Raw genomic sequence first — 22064 nt, forward strand, 5'->3', positions numbered from 1 at the left:
AAATATTGCCAACTTTCCCAACAATTAATGGAGTGAAATTTAAAAATAATGAGTTTCTTTTTTTACCCTATCCGAGAGGTAAATATATATATATTTTTTTAATTTTTTTTTTAAGATTTTATTTATTTATTTGAGACAGAGAGAATGAGAGAGAGAGCACATGAGAGGGGGGAGGGTCAGAGGCAGAAGCAGGCTCCCCGCCGAGCAGGGAGCCCGATATGGGACTCGATCCTGGGACTCCAGGATCATGACCTGAGCCGAAGGCAGTCGCTTAACCAACTGAGCCACCCAGGCGCCCCTATATATATATATATTTAAATGGTAATACTTAATGCAGGTGAAGATGTAGACGAATGGGTACTCTCTATACCACGGATGATAAATGAGCCAGGCCCTCTTACACATTCTGGAAAACAATATGGTGCTAAGTATGAAGAGGCTTAAGAAAGCTCCTATCCTTTCACTTTGTATTTCTACTCACCGAAAGTATACTGAGTTGAACTGTGTCCCCTTCAAGACATGTCCCAAGTCCTAACCCTCGACCTTATCTGGAAATAGGACCTTTGTAGATGTAATGAAGTACCATGAGAAGATATCATCATGGATTTAGGTGGGCCCTAAGTCCAATGACTGGTGTTCTCATAAGGAAAGGAGAGGACACAGAGACACACACAGGAAAGGAGGCCATGTAAAGGCAGAGGCAGACACCGGAGGGCTGCTCCACAGTCCAAGGAGCTCCAGGAGCCACCAGAAACCGGAAGAGGCAAGGAAAGATTCTCTTCCTAGAGCCTTCAAAGGGAGCATGGCCTCGCTGACACCTGGTTTTGGGTTTTGGCCTCGAACAGTGAGAGAATAAATTTCTGCTGTTTTAAGCCACTAAGATTGTGGTAACTGATACACTTGGAAACTGATACACTATGGACACAACTGTTGATAGGAGTGAAGGTTTATATGTGGAGATGTTCATCTCTGCATTATTTGTAACAGCAAAAATTAGGAAGAACTTAAAGCAATGAAAAATAGAGGAAGGGTGAAATAAGCTATAGTATATCTATAATACATTGTACAGCCCTTAAAAAATATGTTTTGAAGAATTTCTAATGCCATAGGAAAATGTTTATAGTACATAAATAGAAAATTCAGAATACAAAAAGTGTATGTACAATGTGACCCCCAAATGCACATGTATATAATATGCATGCTTATATGTGTGAATAACCCTGATGGATAACAGGAGTAAAAAGTCCCAGATGGAAAATATCACATAAAGTCAACAGTATACTAAAAGAAAAATAAACCATGACCTAGGAGAGTTTATCCCAGGATATATATAATTATTATTATCAATGTAATGCAATATGTTAATAAATCAATATTATCAACAGGATATTGAAAAGACATCTGATAAAACTCAGTGCCCATCCCTTACAAAATATCTACGAAAATTAGGAATAGAAGGATTCTACGAGGGGCGCCTGGGTGGCTCAGTTGGTTAAGCGTCTGCCTTCGGTTCAGGTCATGATTCCCGGGTCCTGGGATCAAGAGTCTGCTTCTCCCTCTCCTTCTGCCCCTCCCCACCACTCGTGTTCTCTCTCTTGCTCTGCTCTCTCTCTCAAATAAATAAATAGAATCTTTTTTTAAAGGATTCTATGAGTATCTCTCACAAACCATCAGCCAGTATCATTCTCTGGTGTTAAGCAAAACTAGCATGAATGAACACTGTTACCATGATTATTAACACTGTTTTGGCAGTTTTTACCAATTCAGTAAGACAAGAAAGAGAAGTAAGGGGTCTGGTTATAAGAGATAGAGAAATAGAATTATTTTCTGCAATAATAGGACCAGAGAATTAAAATATTATTGGAATTAATGAATGTTCACATAAAGGGTTGGATAAAAGATGAAAATTCAAACAGCTTTTTTTTTTTTTTTAAGATTTTATTTATTTATTTGACAGAGAGAGACACAGTGAGAGAGGGAACACAAGCAGGGGGAGTGGGAGAGGGAGAAGCAGGCTTCCCGCGGAGCAGGGAGCCTGATGTGGGGCTCGATCCCAGGACCCTGGGATCATGACCTGAGCTCCCCATCAAACAGCTTTTAATTATACAGAAAAAATGGAAACAATAGATTTATAATACCATTAAAAAACCATAAAATATTTAAGACTATCTATAATAAGAGATGCACATGAAAAAAAACCCACAAAGGGGCGCCTGGGTGGCTCAGTCGTTAAGCATCTGCCTTCGGCTCAGGTCATGGTCCCAGGGTCCTGGGATCGAGCCCCGCATGGGGCTCCCTGCTCCGTGGGGAGCCTGCTTCTCCCTCTTCCACTCCCCCTGCTTGTGTTCCCTCTCTCGCTGTGTCTCTCTCTGTCAAATAAATAAATAAAATCTTAAAAAAAAAAAAAAAACCCACAAAACTCTGAGACACACAAAAACTTGAATAAATGTTCCTGGAGGGTTAATTAGAGTACCGTGAAGAAAGTCACTCTTGCCACATTAATTTAGAGATATCCAGAGTTCAATTAAAAACAAAAAAACCCTCAAGGGGATTAATTTGGAATTTGACAGGGTTTCTAGAATTCATCTGGAATGAAACACATTGTGGTTGAAACACAACTACATATAAGAATTTGTGTTTAAGCCCCTTTTTAAAACCTATTTAATAATCCTGAAGGAAGTTAGTTTTATTTGGAGATTCACAAAATAAGTCATTCAATGTCTCTGCCTGTTCTTTTGGCTATTAATAAAGAAGAGATTAGCATTCATTACTTTAGAGGCTTCAAAACTGAAGGATATTTTCTTTAAAAAGGTGGTTTTTTCTGCCTGTTATTTCTTTGCATTTTATTCCTTTTTACCCTGGCTAATTCCTTCTAGGGGAATGTGAGCCCCTGCAAAGCTTTGTGGCTATTTAAAAGTACCCCTTGAAACCTTTTAATTTACTGATTAAACTTTATTTTATAGTGGCATAAAAACAGGTTGGTATAGTAAAAGAGTGGCTTAGAATTCAATCCCAGCTCTGCTTCTTTTGCAGTGTGTTCCAGTTTATTTTTGAAAAGTAGACTAATATACCTACCTACCTCCTATCCTTGCTGTGAGGATACAGTCACATAATTATTACCTAGCACGGAGCTTGGCACATACTAGAAACTGAGTATGATTTATTGTAAATTATATACTTTTCAAGCTTCCCTTTCTTTCTCTTTATTTCCCCTGGTTTGCTTTATGTAACCATTTACCTTTTTTTTTTTTTTTTTAGGATTTATTTATTTATTTTAGGGGGGTTAGGGGCAGAGGGCTAGGGAGAGAATCCTCAAGCCTACTCCTCGCTGAGCGTGAAGGCTAGTCAGGGCTATATCCCAGGATCCTAAGATCATGACCTAAGCTGAAATCAAGAGTCGAACCCTTAACGGACCAAGCCACTCAGGCACCCCGTAACCATTTACTTTTATTTAATTCAATCTCATATTCTAGTTAGAACACAGTTGTTCACACGTGTGTCTCCCATGCTAGGCTGTGATTTCTTAGAGAGAGAGAGGGTACTGTTTTACTCCTCTACACATCCGCACAGCTCCTAGCCCAAAGCTCTCTCTGCATTTCAGATGCCATCCACGAGAATGAGAAGAAAAAGAAAAGAGGGAGGGAGAAAGGAAAAGGAGATGTTGATGCTCATGATACATGTAATATGTTTGTACTCTAACAATACAATTTTATTTCATTACATCTTAAGTTGAATGAAATCTTGGTATTGTAGAAGACGTACTAAATTAGTACAGAGAAGTGAACTGACATGTATAAATCAGACTCCATCAGTGAGGAGCCAAAAGTAAGCCACAGACTAATATGTTCACAATATTTACTGAATTCCCACTATGTACTTAAATGATTTCAGGGTTCCGGCTCTTAATTCTGTACTCTATCCATGGCTTAATAGTGAAGAAACGTTGCTATACTAAAGCAGCCACAGTGTCCCGTATTATAAAGGTCAGGAAGTGGTGACTGATGAGTCCCATAATAGCAATAGTAGCCCAGCCTGCTCAACAATATTTTTTGTTTTACCGTATTTGGTCTGGGCCATAGGGCTTTATTTATGTGCAGCGGCGTGGAATTACAGCTGCCAAGAGGAAAATGTTAGTTTTTAATTAATTTTTTTTTACCTATACATATAAAACAAGTACAGTTTTCCTCAATGCCTAACTGGTAAGCTCATAATATCATCAAGTGAACAATCTGAGTCTGCAATGAGAATTTTTAAATAGCACCTAACAAAGCTCTAAATTAAATATAAGGAAATGCAAACATATAGGGCGAAGCTGATCAGTGTTCAACAAGAGGTAGGATTGACAAAGCAGGTGGGCCCTTATTAAAGCAGTGGGCAAATGTAAATAAATAGCACGGACCCGGCCGGGCATTTTGGTGTGAGAACCAGGAAAATGAGAGTAAGAAGCCAAGCCTGTGTTCAGGTGAGTGGGCAGAAAAAGTCTACATTAGAGAGGAACTGGAAGAAGAAGAATAGATAAAATAAATAGATAAAGCAATAGATAGAATGGGTTCCAATTACGCATGGCCTTGAATGTCGCTAGTACTTGGGTTTGGTCCCATAAATAAGATACTTTCTCAGGGGGTTCCTGGGTCGGGGAGACCTTATGAAAGTAAGATGCTGGGAAGATGAGCAGACAGCACTGCACACGAGAGACTCAAGTGGCCAAGAGGCAGGAAGCAGGGAAACCAGCGTGGGAACTACTAAGTGTTGTCACATATGAAATCATTATTATTTAACATGATCTTACAAATCTGTAATGCCTGGGACTTGACCAGAGTTATTTCTGTACAGCAAACAGTGGGAAAAGGGCAGGCAGCAGGTCTAGGCCTGGGCAGCCCAAGGTTGGGCCTTCTCTGAACCTTATATTTTATATCAGGGTGAGCATGAGTGTCTTGATTAAAGGGCCCATGTGAAAGGTACCCTACCTGGGCTTTAGAGAACGTGAAACAGAGTGGTATCACCACTCGATAAGATAGGGAAAGACACACTACTGAAAGTATTTCAGAGTGTCCAATACTTGGCAAGACCTCACTGAAAAAATGTCACCTTTACCTGAGCAACAATTTGAAGAGCTTTTCACACGTCATACCAAGAGCTGGTATGTGTAGAGTCCTGACCCTCTGACTGCCAGGCCCAGCTAGTACTCAACAACCCTAGGAGGTAGGTCCCCGCATGTGCTTTCACAGACGCACACAGGAGAGTAAGCTGCCCGACGTCACGCTGCTGGGAATGCTGGGAATGCTGGGGCCAGGACCAGGACCCAGGGGGCTGACTCCAGAGCCTTTGCTCTCAACACTACATTCTACTGCTGCACGTCCCACCTGCTCTTCGAAACAACCTATGAGGTGAGTAAGTAAGAGGAATCTGATTTGCTCGACAAATATTTGCAGAATTCCTACCTGCCAGGCCTCGTCCCATGTACTGAGCTTCTAAGGATGGCTGAGCCACAACCCCTACTGTGAAGAAGCTTGCAGTCTAGTCAGCAAGGCAGACAAATACTACATCCACATTTTACTGATGAACAACAGAAACTCGAAGCTTCCATAAATTAAGTAACTTATCCAAGCACACAGCCAGTAGAGAGGGCGGTTCAGACTTGAAGACTATTAACATCTCCAAGTCTAATGCTTATTCTGCATAATGCTCTAACTTCCTTTTGGTGGCCTATTGGGCAAAAATAAAAGGAAACAAAACAACAGTATCATCATCAGGGCTATCCAGTCTGGCCAAGCTTTCAGCAGAACCTGGTCTTGGTAAGAAGGAAACGTTAAAGGAAGCCACTGTGATTCTGATGCAAACAGGCCAATGAACAACACATTGGTTCAACAGTTGAAAAATGTATCATTTCAAACACTAAGTGTCCTATCGTTAATAATTTTTGCTAAAATTATTTCAGGTGCTTTGGGTGAATCACTCACACTGGGCCACTTTCCTTAAGAAAAACCAATATAAGTCCCTGTGGGTTGAGAAGCTGAAGATGGCACCAACTGATTAAGTTCCCCGGTAATTAAAACTATTTTTCATTTTCCCTTCTGCCCCTTTCATGTCCCCTAAAGGAGGCCTAGAATCCTCCATTTACATGGACGGGAACCATCCAAAACTACTTAACTGTACCAGCCTATGAAATGTGTGTGTGTGTGTGTGTGTGTTTTTAAAGATTTTATTTGACAGAGAGAGACACAGCGAGAGCAGGAACACAAGAAGGGGGAGTGGGAGAGGGAGAAGCAGGCTCCCTTTTGAACAGAGAGCCTGATGCGGGGCTCGATCCCAGGACCCTGGGATCATGACCTGAGCCGAAGGCAGACGTTTAACGACTGAGCCACCCAGGCACCCCTGAAATGGGTTTTACCAACTCTGTGTGGCCCATGATGGCTCCTCTGTGTGAACAACTGTTACTCACATTATGATGTTAGCTGCCAGTCCAGTGTAGCTGGCAAGATCAAGGGCAGCAAGCAAGCATTCATTAGCTGTCTCTACTCACCAGGGTGCTCAAAGCCATGCCATAGTACATCTTTTTACTTCTTTATTTCTCCAAAGGGTCTTGATCAGGATCAGTCATATACGTAGTGTAGGCTGCTAGTCACTATCCTATGACATGTGGGGGGTGATAATAAAGGCCTCCCATTCCTCTAAATAACTCCTGTTCCAGCTTGTCAAAACAGCTGAACTGAAGGAAGAGAGGTTTGATCATAGGGAGCTAGGAGGGTTATCAAGGAGATTAACAGGGATTTACCAAACATGCATTATGAGCCCAACACCATAGGAGACCAGGCACTGTCAATGTGACCAAGGACAGTGGCTAGAGTTCACCAGTATTATTAAGATAAAAATGTAGTGTCTTTCAGTGATTTTAAAATCAAATGTAGGGGCGCCTGGGTGGCTCAGTTGGTTAAGCGTCTGCCTTCGGCTCAGGTCATGATCCCACGGTCCTGGGATCGAGCCCCAAATCGGGCTCCCTGCTCAGGGGGGGGAGTCTGCTTCTCCCTCTCCTCCCTGCTCTCTCTTGCTATCTCTCTCTCTCCAATAAATACATAAAATCTTTTAGAAAATCAAATTTATTTTTAGTAAAATGTAAAGTATTTTTAAATCTTTACATTGTTCATGCAAGGGGCAGCAGTGGGTAGTGGAAAAAGGGCCTCAGGGCAAGTCTTCCTTCTACTTTTCCAGCCTCATTTCTCAGCATCCTGTGATCCAGCCCCTCTGAGTGACCAGAGGCTCCCCACGCTGCTAGCTTGTTCGCCAGGCTCTGTGCTAACTGCTGAGAATAAACAGATAAAGGCAGAGTCCCTGCCCCCAAGCAGCTCATAGTTAATCAGGAAAGAAGAGCAGCACCAGAGACTGGTATGGGGAATTAGGGAGCTCCTCAGGGAGGAACTGACCCGGCACTGAGGGCAGAGGGTGGGCAAGCAAGGAGGAAATGACCCTGGGCTGAGTCTGCAGGGATGTGGAGGCCTCCCATGCAGCTACAGTGAGTGGCATGCCTAGGAGCTCCAAGGCATCCAACCACTGTGTATGCAGGAAGCAGGGGTTTGTGGTGCTCAGAGCAGAGTGGTGACAGATGAGCTGGGGGGTGGGGGGAGGGCAGGTGCCAGTCATGGGCGTGACTCCACTGTAGCTGAAGAGCCACTGAAGGCCGGTCTCTGGCTTTTACTGCAGGGAAGTGTGCTCACTGTAAATACTTTAGAAGGCACAGATCAGGAAAAAGATGAAAAGTATTCAGAATTCCACAACTGAGAAAGAACCACTGTTAACATTTTGATATACAATCTTTTCTATGTGTGTGTGTGTTTATACTAATAATAATTTCAAAAATGGAATCATTTAAAAATGGGGTATATACATACAAGGTAGTAATACTCAACCTTAAGAAAGGAAGGAAATTCCACCACATCCTACAACACGGTGAAACCTTCAGGACATTATGCTAAATGAAATAAGCCAATCATAAAAAGACAAATACTGCGGGATCCCACTTACATGAGGTACCTAGACTAGTCAAATTCACAGAGAAGGCAGAATGGTGGTTGCAGGGACTGGGGAAGGAGGGGGAAAGGGGAAGTTGTTTAATGGTACAGTTCCAATTTTGCAAGATAAAAAGTTTTGGAGATTGGGTGCACAACATTGTGAATAAACTTAACACCACTGACTGTATACTTAAAATTGGTTAAGATAGTAATTTTATATTATGTGTATTCTACTACAAAAATTAAAAAATAGAGAAATTTTAAAAAGAAAATCAGTTAATAAATCTGTCTTAATGCCTTTTAACTTATTTTTGTGATCATCTTTCCATGTGAGATATATATATATATATCTCTATGAATATTCCAGATTACTATATAGTGTTCTTGGAGTGACCTATCTTAACTTACTTAACGTAAGAAAGTTGTTTTTATGGAAGTAACCTGCGAGTGCTTGGCTAATGGGAGGGGCCGGTAAAGGGCAGAAATATAGTACCACAGAGGAGAGGGGAATATTAACAGAGCAAAGGTCCTGAAAGAAGCAAGAAGGGATGGCATTCGGGGCTCAGGTAATAGGCTGGCCTTAAATATGGGGAAAAATGGATACCACAGCCTCTGAGGAAAGGACATGAAGATGGACATGCCTGTATTTGCATATATAAGGAAGAGTTGGGGCAGTTGAAGGAAGTCAAGGGACTGGACACCTCAATGAAGTCAAAGAGGTGGAGGGAGTAGGGAATGGGGCAGCTGGAAGGATACATAGTGATGCTAAGAGAATGGTACACTAAAGGTTAAAATTTCTGAGGTGAAAAAGTACCAATTGGACAAGAATTTGGGTGGAGGGTTGGGAGCAAACAGCTATGGTTTAGTTGGAGGTGAACTTATTACAAAGGTCCAGTGGATTTTGAGGCCAGATTTACGGTCAGATGATCCAGGATGGTGCCATTGCCAAAGGTTATGACAAGAGTTGGGGAGGAAGGGAGATAGAGGAGATGCGGAGCCAGGTCCTCAGCTCCTCAAGAAATGAATGAAGTGATGGGAGCTGGATAGAGAGCAGTGCTGAGAAAGGGTGGAAGGTGATTTACCACATTTGGCCTTAAAGTGGGTGATGACACACGCCTTTCAATGCAGTGTCCCATACAGAAGAGCGAGAGAGCGGTCAGCCAAAAGGTCAAGGGCTTTATTAACCATGGATTCCCTGGGGTGCAGAGGAAAAGAATGGGGGGAATCAACAGAGGACCAGAAGTGAAAACGTTAAGAAGGCATGAAAACACAAGATATGATATATGGGGGTAAGGGAGGTGGGTGCGAGAGGTCTTGTTGACACAGTTAGATGGTCGAAGAAGTAGGAGGTCACAGGGTTATGGACATTGGTGGATGGCCAGGCTTGAACAAAGGAAAGAGAAAGACTGCAGGACCCAGGTCCAGTTTCAGAAAAGTGGTAAGAAATGCTATTAAATTTGCAGAGAGATAGCATGCTATGAGACTTCTAGTTCTCAGAGCACCTTCTCCAAATTCTTTACCATGATTTCTTTTCCTCCATAACACATTTGTCACACACTATACTATTTCCTTATTTATCTATTTCTAGTTGGTCTCCTCCAATAGAATACAAAGCTCCCTGAGGGCAGGAATGCTGTCTGTTTTGTTCACTGCTCTATCTACCGGCACCTAGATGATGTCTGCATACAGTAACACCTCAATAAATCACACTTGTTTTCTTTTTTTTTTAAAGATTTTATTTATTTGACAGAGACACAGCAAGAGAGGAAACACAAGTAGGGGGAGTGGCAGAGGGAGAAGCAGGCTTCCCGCTGAGCAGGGAGCCCCATGTGGGGCTTGATCCCAGGACCCTGGGATCGCGACCTGAGCCAAAGGCAGACGCTTAACGACTGAGCCACCCAGGTGCTCCAATAAATCACACTTGTTGAATGAATGAATAAATGAGTGAATGAATAAATGATAAAGCCCAGTTAGGATAAGGATATCCCAGGAGGTTTGCTAAAACTGCAGTGAGGGTCTCCCTTAGGAAGGAGCCCTCTTACGGGGTTCAGTCTTAGAGGGACAGAAAATGTATGCCAGGGCCTCCTCCCAGGCTGTTTCTGTTCTTTTGTTCATTTTCCCCTTCTTCATATGACTACTCCTTCTGATCCTACGAGACTCAACTTGCGTTAGTGTCTTTTAGAAACCCCCTGATGTCTCCCCTCTTCTATCCAGGATAGCTACCCCCTCGTGGGTGCTCTCAGGGCACCCAGTGGTTTTTCTCTTCATATTATGCTTACTCTACTATATGATAACTATTTATGTGTCAGTATCCCCTACTAGATTGAGCAAGCACGGCTTATCTCAAACACACAGGAGGGCGTCTATAAACGTTTGCTGGATATATAAATGGAAAAGTACTGCACATGTGAATCAGATCAGTAAGAGCCTATTTTTTTCCTTCTTTGAAGCTCAATTTTGTCATACACAAATTTGCACTTTGGCCCACTGAGCAAGGGGACTTCTGCTGCAAGGGCAACCAGGTAGGAAACAGATCAGCTCTCAATACCAAAGATAAGTTGGAGTCTTTATGTTTAAGATAAGAGAGGGGTCCACTGTCTTTCGTGTGCCCATTCTCCTGCCCATCCGACCACGGGCAAGCCTGTCTTGCCAGCCGGTGATGCTGCCCAGCTGACAAAATGAAAGAGCACCCCGGGAACATTTAAAAAATGTCTGACTTGGTCTGAAGCGCAGCCTGGATTTTTACAGCTCTTCAGAGGACTCTACTGCACAGCCAGGGTTGAGAATCTCTACCCCCAGCAACCTGACATTTTCTCCTGGCCCGTGGCGCTGTCCAAGGTAGCCGCTCCTCCAGCACGTCTTCACCCCAGTGTCCTCCCAGGCCGGTCATGGGCAAGGGTCAGTGGTTGTTTGAACCACCCAGTGGAAGGGAGCTGCACCTTGGGGCAGTACCCGAAGCCAAACCACACAGTTAATTGTACTGGAGGAAAGCACAACTTTGTGTTCAATCTAAATAAAATGGTGCTGTCCAAGAGCCCCCTTGTGGCTATTGAAATTTAAATTAATCCAAATTTTTAAGATTTTAATTAAAAATTCAGTTCCTCAGTTGCACATTCAAGTGCTCAATAGAGACTGGCTACTGTATTGCACAGTGCGGAAACAGAACACTTACATTACCGTAGAAAGTTCTATGGCAAATGCTAACAACAACAAAGCCCTTTCTTCTGAAAATAACCTGTGGCTATATTCATTTTCTGCTAATCATGGGCAAAATGGTTCACAGAGGGTAAACAAACTGAACTTCAGGTCATTCCTTCTCAGCAGCCACACCTTGATGAGTGAGAGTGGCCCTTTATACCCCTTTTCCAGAATGAGAATGAAGACAGGAATTCTATGCTCTCATCAACAACACTTCTTCTGAATAGTTCCATATATGTATTAGGGCAGGAGTGGCTTTCCAACTTTTTTGACCGTGACTGACAGTAAACAAAAATACTTTATATCACAATCCAGGGCCACCTGGGTGGCTCAGGTAAGTGTCTGCCTTCGGCTCAGGTCATGGTCCCAGGGTCCTGGGATCGAGCCCCGCATCGGGCTCCCTGCTCATCGGGAAGCCTGCTTCTCCCTCTCCCACTCCCCCTGCCTGTGTTCCCTCTCTTGCTGTGTCTCTCTCTGTCAGATAAATAAATAAAATCTTTTAAAAAAATACTTTATATCACAATCAAATATACATGTACATATGTATATAATTGAAATGTTTTACAAATCAATATTTTTCCTTACTATGAATTCTGCACTTGGATATTTTCTTTATTATTCTATTATATTGTAATTTCTGTTTCATTAGAAAAATTAATCTACTTCACTGTTTTCATAGCCCTGGTGACCTACAATTTGAAAAACCACTATCTTAAGATATAAGTTGGACACACAAAACTGCGACTCCCCTTCACACATCAGAGTTAATAAACAGCTAGATAATAATTAATAGCTAACATTTATTGGGCACTTATTGTCTGCCAGGCACTGTGTTAAATGTCTTCTATTCATTACCTTATTCAAGTTACATAATAACCCCACGGAATAGGTGTCTGAGAACTGGAAGTTCTGGGATTTTATGCTATGTGCACAAGTCATCCTGCCACAGTTCCATGGAGGCTGGCGGAAGACCCAGGGCTCCTGGGACAGGGAAAAGGACTTTTTTACTCTCGGCAGTAGCAGTAGCCAGAGTTTTTGCATTTTCTGTAAGAGTCCTCCAGCTCCAATGCCTGCAGGTGTCACAAAGAGGGCCATGTGACACTGCACACACAGTCCCTGGAGAGGGACTCCGACCTGGGGCAACTCACATCTGTTATACTAGATGGAAGCGTGCCTGCCCCTTGCTTCTGAGGACAACACTACCTCTATCATCCAAGACTGTTTACTACACAAACATGCTTGAAAAGACAGCCCAGGACAAAAGTGCAGCCAGTGCCTCTCTGTAAAGACCGGTCAAAATGCATGGGACGCACGGAGAATTGCCTCCCACCAATAGGTACCACAGTACCTATAACAGCTGGAAAAGGATTAAGTAACTTACTCAAGGTTACACAGCTAGTGAGCCAGGTCTGTAAGACACCTAAGCATATGCTGAGGACACCTTCTTTCACAGCCAATGGATAGTGCCATAGGAAGAGGGAAGATAATAGTCACTCATTTAGTCATTCAGATGTGAAATCTGCTCCTACAGGGAACAATTCACTATATATAATTTGTAATAGGCCATTTCCCCCCACATTTTCTTCAAGGATGCCGTAAGAAGAGTATCACATGAATGGGGATTGATAAACTTATCCTATACAGAACCAGAGAGTGGAGATTTTCAGCATCATGGGCCAGATGGGCTGTTGGAACTACTTGACCCTATGGTGGTAATGCAGAAGCAGTCACAGGGAATATGCAACCAATGGACAGGGCTGTGTTCCAATAAAACTTTATTTACAAAATAGTTTGCCAACCTCCCTCCCCAGACAATCCCGTGTGATACAAAAAATTTACATAATATAATTTCTACAGGCAAAGAAACAATGATTTAACTGGAAAGACAAGGTAAATGTGCCACAAGCAAGCAAACCAGGCGATACTTGAACCTGAAATGAGCCTAGGTTCAACATCAGAGTCCTGTGAAGTCAGCCTGGATAGACAATATGTCAACTGGTGTAAAATATTCATAGGCTAAAAGTAGAATGGAGTCTACACATCATCTTTCTGTGATGACTGTGGTCATGCAAAGACTCTAAGAAATAAATTATCTAACTTCCTAAGGCTTTTTCTAGCTCTTAGAAACGCTCAGCAGTTATCATCCAGAACAATCCTCTTTCATTTCCCATGTGATGAAATGAGTTAAAACCTGTGTTATGAATAAGGAGGAAGTAACAGTGAAGAAAAAAAAGTTACTCTGGGCGAGGGACCATGCTAAGGATGGCACAAATATTGTCCAATAGCTAATAAAGAACACCATTGCTGAACTGCCAAATTTATGGCCCTGTAAGTAAACACTCACTTTGTTCAATGGCCTGATCTTTTTTTTTTTTTAAGATTTTATTTATTTATTTGAGAGAGAGAGAATGAGAGACAGAGAGCACGAGAGGGAAGAGGATCAGAGGGAGAAGCAGACTCCCCGCCGAGCAGGGAGCCCAATGTGGGACTCGATCCTGGGACTCCAGGACCATGACCTGAGCCGAAGGCAGTCGTTTAACCAACTGAGCCACCCAGGCACCCTTCAGTGGCCTGATCTTAAAAGCTCACCATGTGCCACTATTTGATCACAACGGTATCCTTTCCCCAAATCAGTCAATGGAAAAACTTTGTCTTTATTTTTACATGCATACATAGAAAATCAAAATTTGGGTATACAAATGGCAACCCACCCCTTTTCATATACGTCAATTTTTATGTCACATATAAGCTCAAATTAAAATGGAAAAACACCAATCAAATGTCACAGAAAAAAGAATCAGCTTATTCAGGAACAATTCTATTAGCTGTTAAAATTACAGGGTGACAAATATTGTTCTTGTGAACACTGTGCTGTCACTGACAAGACTGGAAAATTTTTCAAAATGACGTAAGTCTAGGGCATGTGGGAACATAATACTATAAGAAAGAAAAACTGTCACCCGTAAGTTAATATGCCTGCCACTGCATGTAGGTATATTTTAGTTACTAGTGTTTCTATGTAAATACATTTCAAGTTTTAGTGAAAAGTAGAATTTAGGAATTCCAGGAGATATATTTCCACTAGAAATTCCAGGACAATTACATTACAGAATTCTAATTCTAATTTACAAACATTCCAAGTGCAGTAAAAAATAATATTTCTGTAAATGCTTCATAATGGTATCAATATTTCTTAATTTTAACACCTTTCACTCATGAATCAATAGAATGAAAGATAATCTGAAAGACTGTTTTATTAATCAGACCAGTTTAAATACTATAATGTCCATTTTGGCTATGTACAGTTTTTTTCTTTTTTTTTGTTTTTGTTTGTCTTTTGCTTTTGTTTTTTGTTTTTAAAGACTGTATTTATTTATTTGAGAGAGAGAGCATGAGTGGGGGTGGGGGAGGAGCAGAAGGAGAGGGAGAAGCAGACTCCCCACTGAGCAGGAAGCCTAACGTGGGTCTCCGTCCCAAGACCCCGAGATCATGACCTGAGCCAAAGGCAGACGCTTAACGACTGAGCCACCCAGGTGCCTCTGTTTTTTGTTTTTAAAGGGGGCTCCATACCCAGTGTGGAGCCCAACACAGGGCTTGAACTCATGACCCTGAGATCAAGACCTGAGCTGAGATCAAGAGCCGGACACTTAACCAACTGAGCCACCCAGAAGCCCTTTTTTTTTTTTTTTTTTAAGGTAATCTCTACCCCCAACATGGGGCTTGAACTCACAACCCCCAGATGAAACATTACATGCTCTACCAACTGAGCCATCCAGGTGCCCCTCGGCTATATACAGTTTTAATTCTGCTTTAAAACTTCCAATTATTACCATTTAAAATATTTATTTGGCAGCTAAGTCATTATAAGTGTAAAAAAAAAACAGGAAGAAGTCTACTTTGTTAATAAATGAAATGTTTGATGACCAGGAAGGCTATGCTATTTTTGGAGACATTTATGTTTACATTCAGTTGAAAACTATTATAATTCATTATGATTACTGCAGAGTTCAATAACACCATTTAAACTACAGGCTAATTTCCTCTACTGCCATAGTTAATCACAATTGCTTCTTAAGCTTTGTCTACACTTGCCTAAAAGTATTAGACGACTTTCAACACTTTTCCAAAGACACTTCACTGGACTCCTTTGTACTCCTCAGGTAAAGTCTGTACCACTGTCTCCAGAGGTGGACGCCTCTGCAGCCTTGAACGAAATCTGAATGTCTCAAGGACGTACTGTAGTTTTTAAAGAAGAAAAGTAACCATGATGACAAGCTGTTGCCTCTTCTATTCTACCTGATGAAGTCTATGGACATGTGATCACTTTTATTTAGTTTGACCTTTAGGGAAAACTGAAATCTACTTCCAAAATGAATTTGGTTTTACTTTCTAGATTGCACTAGGGGAGGAAAAAAAAAAAGATTTCCAGCCTCAATTTTAAGACCCTCCTTGTACATAAAATTCTTTTTTTTTTTTTAAGGATTTTATTTATTTATTTGACAGAGAGAGAGAGCACAAGCAGGGGGAGCCTCAGACAGAGGAAGAAGGAGAAGCAGGCTTCCCGCTGAGCAGGGAGCCTGATGCAGGACTTGATCCCAGGGTCCTGGGATCATGACCTGAGCTGAAGCCAGACGTTTAACCAACTAAGCCATCCAGGCGCCCCTGTACATAAAATTCTTTAAAAACATTGTTTTCCATTTATTATATTAAAAATTAAATCAAAAGGTACAAAATTCCAGTTATAAAAAAGTCTTGGGGATATAATGTAGCATGGTGACTATAGTTAATAATACTGTATTGTGTATTTGAAGGTTGCTAGGAGAGTGGATCTCAATAGTTCTCATCATAAGAAAAAAATTTGGAACTATATGTGGTGAGGGATGTTAACTGGACTGATTTAGTCCTTTTGCAATATATGCAAATATCTAATCATTATGTTGTACATCTGGAACTAATACAATGTTATATGTCAATTACATATTAAAATACATACATATCATGAAGCACTTACAGGCAAAGAGTGATTGTGAAAGACTATTTAGAATGTAGTAAAAAGTGGGAGATTTATGGGATGGACCTTATCTATTTAGACCATTTGTGATGATTTGCTACAAAGCAGTGTGCAGAAGTTAGCGAGTGGTTAGGAGGGAAGGAAGCCTGTACAATTTGTAGTCAGTCTCAGGGTCATTTGGGTTTCTTTGGTCCCCAGGCTTCCTGACCCAGGGCGTTCACTTTCAGAGGCCAGAGGCTGGCAGCTGCGAGGTCTCTCCTAGCCTAAATATAATGCAGTGACTCCTCTCTCAACCCATCAGGACTCATCTTACACAGAAAACAGCTGTGGTCTGCTCGTTTCTACACTTGTGCAAGGCTCTACCATGAGCCTCACAGGTCTGCAGGGGTCCCTCTGTGTATCACTGTCACACTGCAATGTGGAAGGTGAGGTGGCTGAACTCGTGGGATCTGGCACCAGACTGCCTGGAGCTCAGATCCTGCCCCTCTGACTTCCTGGGACGGAGGTACTGTGGGATTGTGGCAGGGCTCACAGGACTGTCGGGAGAAACAAAATAATCCATGTAAAGCACTCAGTGGGGAGCCCTTGGGAAGTACTCAATGATTTGCGGGTTATTATTAGTGATTACACAGGTCTTAGATCAGTGTTTCCCCAAAGTGGGTCCCAAGCCTAGTTTCAGAGGCAGTATTTTATATCATGATCTAAGAGACATATATACACTTATATAATAATACTACAAATAATGACCCTGATTATAAAGTCCTCACTATCTATGGACTGGGCAGTGCAGAGTCAGGATGTGAACCCAAGGGTCCTGTTAATGTAGTGCTTTTAATCACCAACCTCCCTGTAGCCTTGTATTTGCCATACATGGGAGAACCAAAAATTTCATCAATCACTACCAGCCCCCACTAAGAGGGATGCATAGGGAGAATTCCTATTCTACTATATATTCCATTTCATTAAACAAACAAACAAACAAACAAACAAACAAAAAAAACACTGACCCTAACCTTTTAAATCAATTCCATGACTCAGGATACACGGTTTGAAAAATACTGTAAGGGTTGTATGAAAAATTTTTGGAAACATAATAAAAAAGTTAAACAAGTATATGTATCTCCTCTTAGAGGCTTTACCATGTTATTGTGTAAATCTCAAAAAAAAAAAAAAGGATTATATGGAACATTTCTTAAATTTATGCAAGCATCCCCAAGTGGCTTCAGCCACTCCTTGAGGCAGGGGTACTCATTTGTCGGATTTTTCACAGGGTTTCTGTGACTGTTAGAGAGGAATGAGGATTGGAAGGGGGAATGATTGTGCATCACCCCCACCTTCTACCTCTCTTCAAATATCCCTCCCCCTGAAAAATTTTAAAGTGCAGAAGCTGACTTTAAGAATAAATGATTCTAGGGGCGCCTGAGTGGCTCAGTTGGTTAAGCGACTGCCTTCAGCTCAGGTCATGATCCTGGAGTCCCGCATCAGGCTCCCTGCTGAGCAGGAAGTCTGCTTCTCCCTCCCCCCCTCTGCTCCCCCATCTCATGCTCTCTCTGTCTCTATCTCATTCTCTCTCTCAAATAAATAAATAAATAAATAAATAAATAAATAAATAAATAAATAAAAATCTTTAAAAAAAAGAATAAATGATTCTATAATGTGCAAGAGAGCCAAATTCAAGGAAGCTCAAGAACACAGACTCATGGGGCCAAGCATCTAAACAACTCTCGGCAATGTTTATTTTCGTGGCTAGCAAATATATATAAATTAAAAAGGGAAACTTTATTTTTAGAGTGGAATGGAACTTCAGCTTTAGAGTAAATGCTAGTGTTTTTTTGTAACAACAGGATGACAGAGTGAAATCTTAATTCCTGGTTCTATCAATGCCTATTTCCACTTTCTTCTAAAGACTAATTGCCATCAGGGGCACCTGGGTGGCTCAGTCACTTAAGTGTCCAACTCTTGATTTCAGCTCAGGTCATGATCTCAGGGTTGTGATATCGAGCCCCAAGTCGGGCTCTATGCTTAGTGCAGAGTCTGCTTGGGATTCTCTCTCTCCTTCCCCCACTGCCCACCCCAGCTCTCTAAATAAATAAATAAATAAATAAATAAATAAATAAATAAATAAATAAAATCCTAAAATAAAAAAAGAATTGCCATCAAATGTTATCTCTCCAGGAAACAGGTAAAGACAATTTAGAGCTGCACTGTCCAGCATGATAGCCACTAGTCCCATGTGGCTATTTAAATTAATTAAAATTAAAATTGAATCTCTCCATTGTAGCAGGCACATTTCAAGTGCTCAAAAGCCACATTTGGCTTGTGGCTAGCACGTTGGACAAATTATGGAACTACAGAAAGTTTTATTGGACAGCACTAATATAGAGAAAGGCCATTTACAGATGCTAAAAGAAAAATGCTAATTTCTTACTTGGTAAAAGAGTTCCAAACCCAACTCAACAGCGCTGGCTTGACTTAAACTGCAGTGAGGTTGATATTTGAAGGCCAGTGCCCAAAGATTGCATTATTATCTCAAACTATCATTCCAACTGGTTTGTCTAAAATCTCTTTGCATTAAGACCTTCCATTGCCACAAGCTATCTTTCAAAATCCAACCCTGCCAGGAAATGATATTTGGTGATAACAACAACTTGTTAAAGTTCTACTAACTTATAAGCTAGTTTGAAAGTACTTAGAACAATCTATGAAAAACCATCAGGACACAAGGCACCATCAGATCCAGGAAGAAAAGTCTGCAGTTAAAATAAGTAGGGATGCATTTCTGTTGCTAACCTTAGGATAAGGAAAACATTTATTACCCACCGGACTGTGTTCCTAGCCTTGTCATGAGTGTAGACCCAGATTCAGTAACACTTGGGTGTTTGTATCACATTTTTGAGAACTTTAGCACAAATCTTATTTGAGCCTCACAGAACCTAATTAGCACTGTAGTGTGGATTCTGAGTGCTACATATTCTTCTGGTGGAGGGGAAAACTGAGAGGTAATACATTATCCCGTCAGTGTCTGTCTTGCTTAATTGGTTACTGAAATGATCCCTAGTGGCCAGATTATAGTGAAAGCAAATGGCTAAAATTGCAGGGGCCAGCTAGCTTTTCCTCTTTCATGACTGCAGGCTGCCCTGCTAATCTAGCCATTGTACTGCAGAGGTGTGCTTAGGTCACAGGGGAAACAAAGCAGGGGCACAGACAAGAGTGTAAAGCAAAGTGCTGTCCCTGTTGATGATCACACAGCAGGTAAAGTAAGCACAGAAACCCCTGCAAGGTCATTGTACGCATGATGGTGGTAGTTCTAGAACAAAGCCTAAACATTAGGCATTACTGTGTTCATACAAAAAATTATTCCATAGAGCAAACTATTTCCTCCACAAAGCAATCTGTAAAAGGCATTTGATGAGAAATATGTGAATTAAGCAATTGCCATAAAGGCACTTTAACATCAATTTAAATAATCCAAACAGATTGCCTTCTGCTAATGGCAGATTTAATAAACATGCACTTTCCAAATCCTTTAATGTGTTTGTTCAATGTCGTAACATCTACCAAGTAGTTATCATTGTCAGCAAAATTTCTTTATCCTTTTATTTACCACGTCCAGTTTTTGAGCTTCCAACTTGGGGAGCTCACAAAACATTTACCAAATAATGTATAAATGAAGGACACACCATTAAAATTCCTATGCTATGCTTTGAAGATTAAACTCACATTTCTATTTAAGAGATGACAGCTATAGCTAATCTTAGAAACATGGTGTCTCTAGGACACATAGAAAAAGAAGTTTGGGATTTAATGCATGAGAGCTGAGACTAAAATTCTTTCATCTGCAAATGTCACATATATGAGCCTAACAATTTTTTCTCGAAAACTTTAAGTAGGTCAACTTATTAACTGCTACCACGGAGTTTATATATTCACATTCGCCTATCTTTTTGACGAACTGCAGCCCAGGATGGTGTTACAGCCCTGCATTATAAAAAAAACTTGCCTTTGATTCAAGCAGAGAAATGAAGAAGCAGAAACTAATATTACCGTTTGGCTTCGTTACTGTAATGGATCCAGTACCTTTTTTTTTTTTTAACATATCATTAGTATTTCTGGTTCCCAAACAAGACCTCGCATGTAGTAAGTCAGAATGGGTTCACTGAAGGAAAGGCTTCCACCCCAACTGGCTATGTTCTCACATTTGCAGTCAAAATCCTGGCTCAGCTGTGAAAGACATTCTGGCCGGAATAAACCTGACAAAATCAGCGAAGTGTTCGGGATATAATAAAGTGCTCTGGAGGTAGGGGTGAACGGACAAGAGGGATGAGTAGAGAGAAAGGGAACATGAATTTCAAATGGGAAAAACACTCATTCTCTATTTGATCCATTAAAGGAGGAGAAAACCACTAAACGAGGTCTTTCTCCATAATCCAAAGCTAATCACTCTTTCATTGCAATGGATGACCAAACGGCCTCGGTAACCGCCCCCCCCCACACACACACCGCTGCCTCCGCGGAGAAACAGAAAACCCCACGTCTTTCTCAGCGTGCCCCCAGGAGAGGAAAGCAAGACTGTGCATTTAGAGTGGAGGGCGGTGCACAGGGCCAGGCAAGTTAGTGCCTCCTTCCCGGATCCCTCCTTTCCCGAGCCAGCCTGACTCGGCTAACGGTAAAGTGAACAGCGAGTGGCAGAGAGTCCGGGAGGCCAAATTTGGGGTCGCTTCCCGACAACAGAAGGCCGGGGTATCCGGATGGGGCGGCGGGTGGGGACACCTGTCAAAGGACCGGACCGAGCCGCAGCCGGCGGGCGGCGCAGGGGCTCGGCGGACAGCACTGCGGCGGCGGCGGCGGGGACCGAGGCGCGGCGGCTCGGCGCTCACGCGCGGGGGAGAGCCGGCGGGGCCCCCGGGGCGCTGTCGGACCCCCGCGCCTCGCCCGCGCGGGCTCGGGCGGGTGGACCCGCGCCCGGGGCGCTCCGGGGCTGGGGCAGAGCGGAGCGTGTCCCCCCCCCCCCCCATACAGCCGGGAGGACCCCGCCGCCCCGAGTCCCGCCGCAGCGCCCGCCGCCTCCGGTCTCCGCCTCCGGGCTGGGCGCGGAGCCGGGCCCGACGCCCCCTGGCTGCCCGGCGGCCCGGGCGAAGGAGGGGGCGCCGCGGACGCCGCGCCTACCTGCTCCGGTGCGGCGGGGCCGCGGTCGCCTCGCGGGGCCGTGACCTGCGGCGGCGGCAGCGGCGGCAGCGGCGGCGAGGAGGGCGCTTCCTTCAGGAAGGGGTGGGATCTGCTCGCCCGCCCGCCCCCGCCCGCCGCGCCGCGGCCCGCCCCCGACTTATTCTGGGGTCCCCGCCGTGAGGCCCTGAGAGCCGAGCCCCCCGGCACCCCCCGAGCCTCCAGCTGCCGGCACCCCTCGGGGCCCCTAGTAGTTACCCGGGACTGGAGCCGCGTGGGGTCTGCCGAACCGCTTCTTTCCAAAGCCTTTGTGGACGCGTGTGCCCGGCGCTCCTCGCCCAACAAAAGGAAGGACAGAATCTGGGATCCTCCGCCTGGTGGTTATTGATTCTTGACCTGTTGTAACCTTCTGGCTGGCTGCCTTCTGTCCACACACCTAGGGTTTTTGCACAGAGCAGCTCAAAGTCGTTTTCATGCCCACTGGCCGAATGTAGTTCTCCGCCGCTCAGCGCTCTCCCGCGGTTTTCTGTGCTCGGGAAGAACAAACACCGGGCCAACTTCTGACCCTGGCGGGGCGCAGCGGACTCCAAGGCCGCCCTCCCAGCGCCAGCCTGCTCTCTTCCCCGTGTCTCCTCGGAGTCTGTGATAAAACTGTACTCATCGCATTTTAATAACTCTACCCCCCC

The 22064-nt window shown here is 43.1% G+C and overlaps 1 protein-coding gene across 4 annotated transcripts in view; it reads right to left on the reverse strand.

The window, feature by feature from the left end:
* The window catches only part of TMEM150C (transmembrane protein 150C), a 71317-nt gene extending 49486 nt beyond the window's left edge, over positions 1-21831 (reverse strand). For 2 of the 4 annotated variants that reach the window (XM_054508871.2, XM_064584684.1), the window contains exon 1: positions 21382-21478. The gene's annotated coding sequence lies outside the window, so the exon portion shown is untranslated. Of the gene's footprint in view, positions 1-21381; positions 21479-21636 lie in introns of those variants that run through there. The other 2 variants (XM_054508872.2, XM_045880897.3) reach the window with 2 other exon arrangements.
* Between the last annotated feature and the right edge of the window lie 233 nt (positions 21832-22064).

Source organism: Mirounga angustirostris, unplaced genomic scaffold (genome assembly GCF_029215605.1).
Source record: "Mirounga angustirostris isolate CCGP_5_RB_7025 unplaced genomic scaffold, mMirAng1.0.hap1 SCAF_2, whole genome shotgun sequence".
Classification (NCBI taxonomy): domain Eukaryota; kingdom Metazoa; phylum Chordata; class Mammalia; order Carnivora; family Phocidae; genus Mirounga; species Mirounga angustirostris.